We start from the raw sequence: 7,500 nt of genomic DNA, 5'->3' as shown, positions 1-7,500 counted from the left end.
AAGGCCCCACCACCCATAGAGGAGGGCCCTGGGCCCAGGGGCAAATGCCCTGCTTGCCCCCACCCCCACCCCATAGCGCTGCCCCTGTGTAGGCCGCTGTAGCCTTGAAAGCAGCTAATTCCTCGTCCTTCACATGAGAGGGTCGAGTATCCGCTCGAAATCCACTGTGGAGGCTACTGTAGCCGTCCTTGCTCTTGAAACACTCTCTCGGTCGAGGCCGCCATTGCATCCTTCGCTTGGAGGATTGATCCTATTGGCTGCCTGTCTACCTTGACTAACCGTGCTGCACCGCGCCGCTCTCCTGCTGTCATGTCGAGGGAAGGAAGGTTCTTGTAAGCAATGCAACCAGAATCACATGGGGGGATGACTTAAAGTGATACTGTCCCATATTTGGAAATAAGCTGATGATACACCTCTCCTTAGGTTAAACTATTGAGTTTTACCTTTCTCCCGTACTTTCAACCGTTCTCTGAGTATGGCAGTGCAAATTTTACCTCTAAGCTAGCAGTTAACATTGAGTCCTATGAGACCAGTTAGCCGTCAGCTGGTCTCATAGGGGAACCTATGTCTCGACGGCCGTTTGCGGCCCTAAGGCCGTTTTATCCGGGCCTCGATATTGTTTTAATGTTATGCCGCTTCACATGAAATATGACATATTTTGTAAGGGAGTCTTAGAAAATTCATTTGCAATACAAGTCAGGGGACCTTGGGAGAAGGTGGGGTCTGTTTTAAAGGTGGCTGCCTCCAATAGGCCTAAAGTGCAGGGGGAAATCCTGGTTTGTGTTTATAGTACGGCCCTCGGAAGACGGCTACGGTCAGCAGATGAATTTGAATTGGCCCCTTGAATGAAAAAGGTTCCTCTGTCCTGATGTTCTGTAAAGGTACCAACTCAGCAAGTGCGCTCATCAGTCTTCCTGCCGGTTGTCTTGAAGTGACTGCTGTGGTTCCAAATCAATGGAAAGAGAGCTCCTCATACAATGGTGGTTGAAGGTGAGGTGGTTTTTCCCCCTCCCCCTTAGCAAAGCAAATCTCCTGGTATGTACAGCATGACTGTGCAGTCATGGGTAAGCGGTTAGGGTGTCAGACTTGTAGTCCAAAAGTTGCTGGTTTGACTCCCGACCCGCCAGGTTGGTAGGGGGAGTAGTTAACCAGTACTCTCCCCCATCCTCCTCCATTACTGAGGTACCCTGAGCATGGTACTGTCCCGCCGCACTGCTCCCTTGGGGCGCCATTGAGGGCTGCCCCCTTGCACGGGTGAGGCATAAATGCAATTTCATTGTGGCAGTGTGCAGTGGTCATTTGAGTGCTGTGCAGTGCAGTTGGAGTTTCCCAATTGGGCTTTCACTTTTCACTTTCATAATGGTGCCCACCAAAATCAGTTGGTTTAGTAAGTAGGGTGGAGGAAAATATGCTTTTTTTCTCTCTGATGCAGGTGCATTTACCTTTTGGTCATTTTTCTAGCACAGCAATCACTGCTAGAGACATGTTCATTATGTCATGGGTGAGCGGTTAGGGCGTCAGACTTGCATCCCAGAGGTTGTCGGTTCGACTCCCGACCCGCCAGGTTGGTGGGGGGAGTAATCAACCAGTGCTCTCCCCCATCCTCCTCCATGACTGAGGTACCGTGAGCATGGTACCGTCCCACCGCACTGCTCCCCATGGGGCGCCACTGAGGGCTGCCCCCTTGCACGGGTGAGGCATGAATGCAATTTCGTTGTGTGCAGTGTGCAGTGTTCACTTGTGTGCTGTGGAGTGCTGTGTCACAATGACAATGGGAGTTGGAGTTTCCCAATGGGCTTTCACTTTCACTTTCATTACTGTTTTTTCGTCTGGTATGCCACTGAAGACTTGTTCGTCTGCAACTGCTTTCCGTGTTTGTTTTGAAACATTCATGAGGTTTGTAATAGAAGCTGTATTTTCACCAGTGTTGCCAGATTGGGCGGTTTTCCCTCTCAATTGGGCTGCTTAGGATGGCCGTGTGCGGGTAAAAATTGATTTTTGGAAAAAAAAACAGCCAACTTTTTTGGACATAGAAATCAACAGAATTGGGCGGGATTTAGTGTTTCCAGCCGGGTTTTGAACTTTTTTTTTGGCTGGAAATCATCAGCCCCATCTGGCAACCCTGATTTTCACCCCAGCAGTGTACTTATTGCCTTCCTTCCTCTCCTCATCGGCGTCCAGGATCAGATAGAGGAAACGCATTAGCTCTACACTACAATCTGCCGTAATTCTCTTGCCTTGATTGCGCCAACAAACATGCAGTGGTTCGTAGAAACAGGGTGTGCTCTAAATTCCAAGTACAAGTACAGTAGTAACTTATAGGAAAGTGCCACAGGGTCGTGCAAAATGAAATTGTCATTCAGTGTAAGGGATACCTTGTGCTGACTGTAACTGTAAAACATGACTGTTTTTATTTTATTTTTTTCCAGTGAATTCATGAAAGCCTCGGCTGTCATCCATTCACTTGAAACAATTTAAAAATCATGTTTTCTTACCGTTACAGTCAGCAGAAGGTATCTGTTACACTGAATGACAATGCCATTTTGCACGTGTCTTTGACCCCACAGTACTGCTCTTCTGTGGTATATAATTCATTCGCCCAGAAAAGCCAGGAAGCACAAATTCTCTTCCTTCTTTTAGACTACATGTCAGGACCACCCTTCTGAAGGGGTTTAAACTTTTTTTAGCTTTATTTTTTTTACATCCAAATAAAGGGTCACTCAAGCACCAAAAAAAATAATGTATTTAATTTTCATGGTTGTTGTAACACTACAGTCGTCTAGGAACAGCATCCACTCTACCATAGGGATGCACGATACCACTTTTTTTGAAAACCAAGAAGAGTACGAGTCCATCAATGTCTGTAATTGCTGATGCTGATACTTTTACCCCCAACATATAAGCTTAATGAAAATAAATGCACAGTCTTTTTTCCCTACTGTGATATTTGTTTCACTGCCCATTTCCATGTTGATTTAAACTTTGGTCAATGTGTAAGGCAGCGCTTTTTTCCCCCCATGTTGCTTTCAAGTCGATGGAACGTGATGAGATGTCATGTTATTTCTTGTAATATCAGTATCGGTGCCTGGTATCGGCAAGTGTTTGGCGAGTACGAGTCCGAGTATAATGAGCTGGTATCTGTACCGGTACAGGTACCGATACCAGTACCGGTATCGGTGCATCCCTACTGTACCACTATGAATCCCAGGTGATAATATTAAGCCCCCCTCCGTTCTGTGGCCTCTGGCAGTAACAGCCAATTAGATTAGCCAAGACAAGAGCATGAGGAGTCCATGTTCCATTCCATGAGTCCATTCCTGTTAACCACATTTGGTGACACGTACATTCTCCTCCTTGGAGGAAAACTAGATAATCTCTTATCTGGACTGGGGGAAAAGAAAAGGGGGAAGAGCAGACTAATGAACCTGCAGCGGTGTCTGTCTGTGGGTCCATTTCTCTCATCTCACAGAAATCAAATCTGACCAAAAAAACCCCATTAATTTTCCTCAGTCAATAAAAAAATGACCGTCATCGATCGTGTTGGTTCTGTAGCCTATAGTATTTCTGGCCTTGAAGTCACGGTCTGCTAGCAGATGATGAATGACACACGCGGCCACAGCTGAGGAATGCCTGTAGCCTACGTAGTGGGGGTTGCTCCATGGCAACACCACCCTGATGATGATGAACATGATGGTTGTCGTGTGTGTGTGTGTGTGTCGTGTTGTCGTGTGTGTGTGTGCTTTACAGTAAAGTACTCTAATGACTAGGGCTGGGTAAAATAATCGATTCAATCGATAATCGATCGATATCATTTAAAATTCACATAATCGATTCACAGTGCACAAAATCGATTTTTTTGCTCTTTTTCTTTTTGTTCTTTTTGTTTCATTTAGGTCTATGGAAAATACCCAGTAGGTATTAGTCAATTAGGCCTAGGCCTACTTATTACAAATTAGCAATCTGTTAACACTGTTAAGCCACAGCCCTTTGACATTTTTATATAAAAATAGGCAACAGCATCTTTTGGGGGAAATCCTTGCACCAAAAAGGGAACGGATTGAATCGATTCGGAGTGAATCGAATTGAATCGAATCGAATCGTGATTAATCGATTCAAAACCCCAAGAATCGAAATCGAATCGATACAGGAACATATCTGCAATACCCAGCCCTACTAATGACATCTCCTTCCCCAGCTCTGCAACCGCCATTCCAGTTTTTCTGGCACGCATTCCTTCCTTTCTTGCGCTCTGCCGGCCCTCAGATTTTTCACGTTTGTTGCCATTGTGTGCTATTCTTAGCACGGACACACGCACGCACGCACGCAGACACACGCACACACACACACGCACACGCACACACACACACACACACACACACACACACACACACACACACACACAGAGTCTTGCCAAGCCGCCATCGATGACAATGGAATTTGTGCACCTCAATGGGTCTGTGTTGTAACCTAAGATTCCCTTTTTATGGCCATTTTGGACTTTGGCCGGCGGCGGGCGGGCTCTTCCTGATATTGAGTTGTTGAGTGTTTTGGAGAAGGGGTCAGAGTCGGAGAGGAGGAGATGAGTGGAGCTGGTACGCAGTGTTTACCCAAGCAAGCTCTCTTTTTTTTGTGACTCATGATCGAACACATTCCTCGTGACAACACACTACCTACAGTGTGAGCAGCAACCAGGTCATTGTCCTCCCCGAGAGAGATGCATTCCTGACCTGCACCACCCCGCTATTCAAATATCACCTGCACTGACAGAGCATTTCAGATTGATTAACGGCATGTCTCCTTCACCTCTGTTATGCCTTGTCCACACCAAGAGCGAGCTACGCTACCTGGCGGCGGAGGTAGCAGAAGAAGTTTCGCCTTGAATTCGCTGTATTCACTCTGGACGTGACATTGACATGTTTGATTTAGCTGATCACATAACAGCTCTGGCTTGACAGCCTGGGACATTCAGAGTTATGAACATTCCAACGGGTTTTCGCCGAACCGCGTCATAGCTCATTACCATAATATTAGCTTGACTTTAATCGTTAAAATTTGCTCTGGTTGCTCAGTTCGCTTCGCTCCTGGCGAATTCACTCTGGTCGCGCACCTGCCGTAGAGAAATAATGACTGTCGCTGTCGCTCAGTTAGCGTAGGTCGCTCTTGGCGTGAATAAGGCATCATGGCAGATATCAGCAGACTCATGCTGCATATCAGTTGCCTTCGCTTTGTTCAATGAGCCTTCAGTTGTGTAAACATACTGTCCTGTGTACTGTACTTTGTAGATGAAGCTTTATTGGGGAGAAGCCCATTTCTTTCCTCAAATTAAATGTATGAAGCCATTCTCTAAGAGTCAGAGTCTGCCTGATGAAGGTCTAAAGACCGAAAGCTTGCAAGTCAAGTAAAGCTTCTTTGCACAAAAATAGACCTGAAGTGTGCGGATTGTCTTCTTTTTATACAGAATTTTTTTACTGAATCCTGCACCTTCTAAACAGATGAGCGGTGGCCTATCACAACTTGTTAAATATTTAAAATCCTCAGTGTAGATTGAAAGCCAAGGCCGTCACACATTGAAACATCCAATAGAGTAAACTAGGATGTTCATGCTTCCTGACTCATAGTCTGACTCCACTACTATGTACATGAAATTGAACAGAAACACAAAATTAACCTCTGCATTGTCTTTATGCATGTGCCTTAAACGATTAATACTTTAGGGTTTTGTGTAGTAGTAGTAGGCAAAGAAAGCAGTTCATATTGCTGCCATACTTTGCTGTGTGTGCATTGCTGGTCTTGCCTGCTTGTGTCCGCCAGAATATAGGCTGTGTGTGTGTGTGCGCGTGCGACGTCTATTTCCAGAGCAGCGGTGTCTGTGGTCCCCATATGCGTCAGCTTGGCGGCCAGGGGGGTCGAGCTTTCTCTCTCACTTGGGGAGCGAGGGAGCTGACAGACACCATGAAGTCATCTGTCACTTTCACTATGAATGCTAATTTTAGTTCTTGCCTCTCTATTGCTCTGGCTCTGGCTCTTGCTTTTGCTGGCTCTCTCCCCTCTCTCTCTCTCTCTCTCTCTCTCTCTCTCTCTCTCTCTCTCTCTCTCTCTCTCCCCTCTCTCTCTCTCTCCCCTCTCTCTCTCTCTCTCTCTCTCTCTCTCTCTCTCTCTCTCTCTCACTCACTCACTCACTCACTCACTCGCTCGCTCACTCACTCACTCACTCACTCGCTCATTCACTCGCTCGCTCGCTCGCTCACTCACTCACTCACTCGCTCGCTCGCTCACTCACTCACTCGCTCTCTCGCTCGCTATCTCTCTGTCTCTCCCTCTCTCTCTATCTCCCACATTTGTTAAGGTGATTATAGAGGTGCTCCGATCACCATTTTTTGGCCCGATCACCGATACCGATCACCAAAAATCTTTATCTGCCGATCACCGATCATTGCCGATCACAGAAATTATTTCCTATTTTTTTAATAACCTATTAATTATCCTTATTGAATATTTCTGCCCATAAACCAATCAATCTTAATTTGCACATGTCGCTTTCACAATGTAGGCCTATTATTAGGCTATTATTATTATTATTATTATTATTATTATTATTATTATTAGGCTATTATTATTATTATTATCTTTCAGCTCTTTCAGACTAGTGTTGGTAATATAGCCTACAAGTAAGTCTACAGTAGGCCTTTTAATCAATTTATAAGTTATTGCATATAATTACTAAACTATTTAAGATTGAATTGAAACTGAAACATTACATCAATTTATAAGTTATTGCATATCATTACTTAACTATTTAAGATTGAATTGAAGCTCAGACACCTGGATCTCAGTCTCTCGTCTTCTGCATACGAGAAAAAACCCTGTCGCTTTAAATGAGCAGCCTCGTGAGGAGAGCCCCTCCCCTCTCTGTCACTCACTGTCCACAGCTGCAGTGCTCCGCGACCGTACTGCTCTCTCCCTCTCACCTCACCTGTCGCCGTTTGGCGTTTCAGCGACTATCAAACTAATCGACTGACTGCCAATTACAACTTTGAAAACAATAACGTTGGCATGCTTGTGCGGACAACGTGAACTTGTCGCGTGCTGACCGAGGCAACTACACAGGTTATAACGTAAAATGGCTAACGGGCGAGAAGTAGGCCTAGTCTATCGCAAATTACATTGTGACTGAAACACTTGAGATTCTACATACACAAAACAAGAAAAAAAACTTCACTTGAAAGAACAGGCAACACGCACAACACAGCGTGTCTGCGAGGAAAGCTCTTTCTCTGTAACACTGTCATAGAATGTAGAATCCCCTGCACAGACTAATTGAGTTTCACCGTCCACTCTCCCTAGTTGCTGTTTGGTGTTGCAGCGACTACAAACTAATGACCTGGCTGTCCATTAGGCTAAGCTTACAACTTTAAAAACAATACAGTTGATAATTGTGTTGGAAACGTTTAGTTGTTGCGTGCTGACAGGCTGTAACTCAAAATAGCGAACATGGCGAGA

The 7,500-nt window shown here is 45.3% G+C and overlaps 1 protein-coding gene across 1 annotated transcript in view; it reads left to right on the top strand.

The window, feature by feature from the left end:
• LOC134446826 (protein kinase C alpha type-like) overlaps window positions 1–7,500 on the top strand; it is a 289,331-nt gene that overhangs the window by 61,561 nt on the left and 220,270 nt on the right. The gene's annotated exons all lie outside the window — the stretch shown is intronic.

Source organism: Engraulis encrasicolus, chromosome 1 (assembly GCF_034702125.1).
Source record: "Engraulis encrasicolus isolate BLACKSEA-1 chromosome 1, IST_EnEncr_1.0, whole genome shotgun sequence".
NCBI lineage: Eukaryota > Metazoa > Chordata > Actinopteri > Clupeiformes > Engraulidae > Engraulis > Engraulis encrasicolus.
This window is presented reverse-complemented; position numbering and strand designations above follow the sequence as displayed.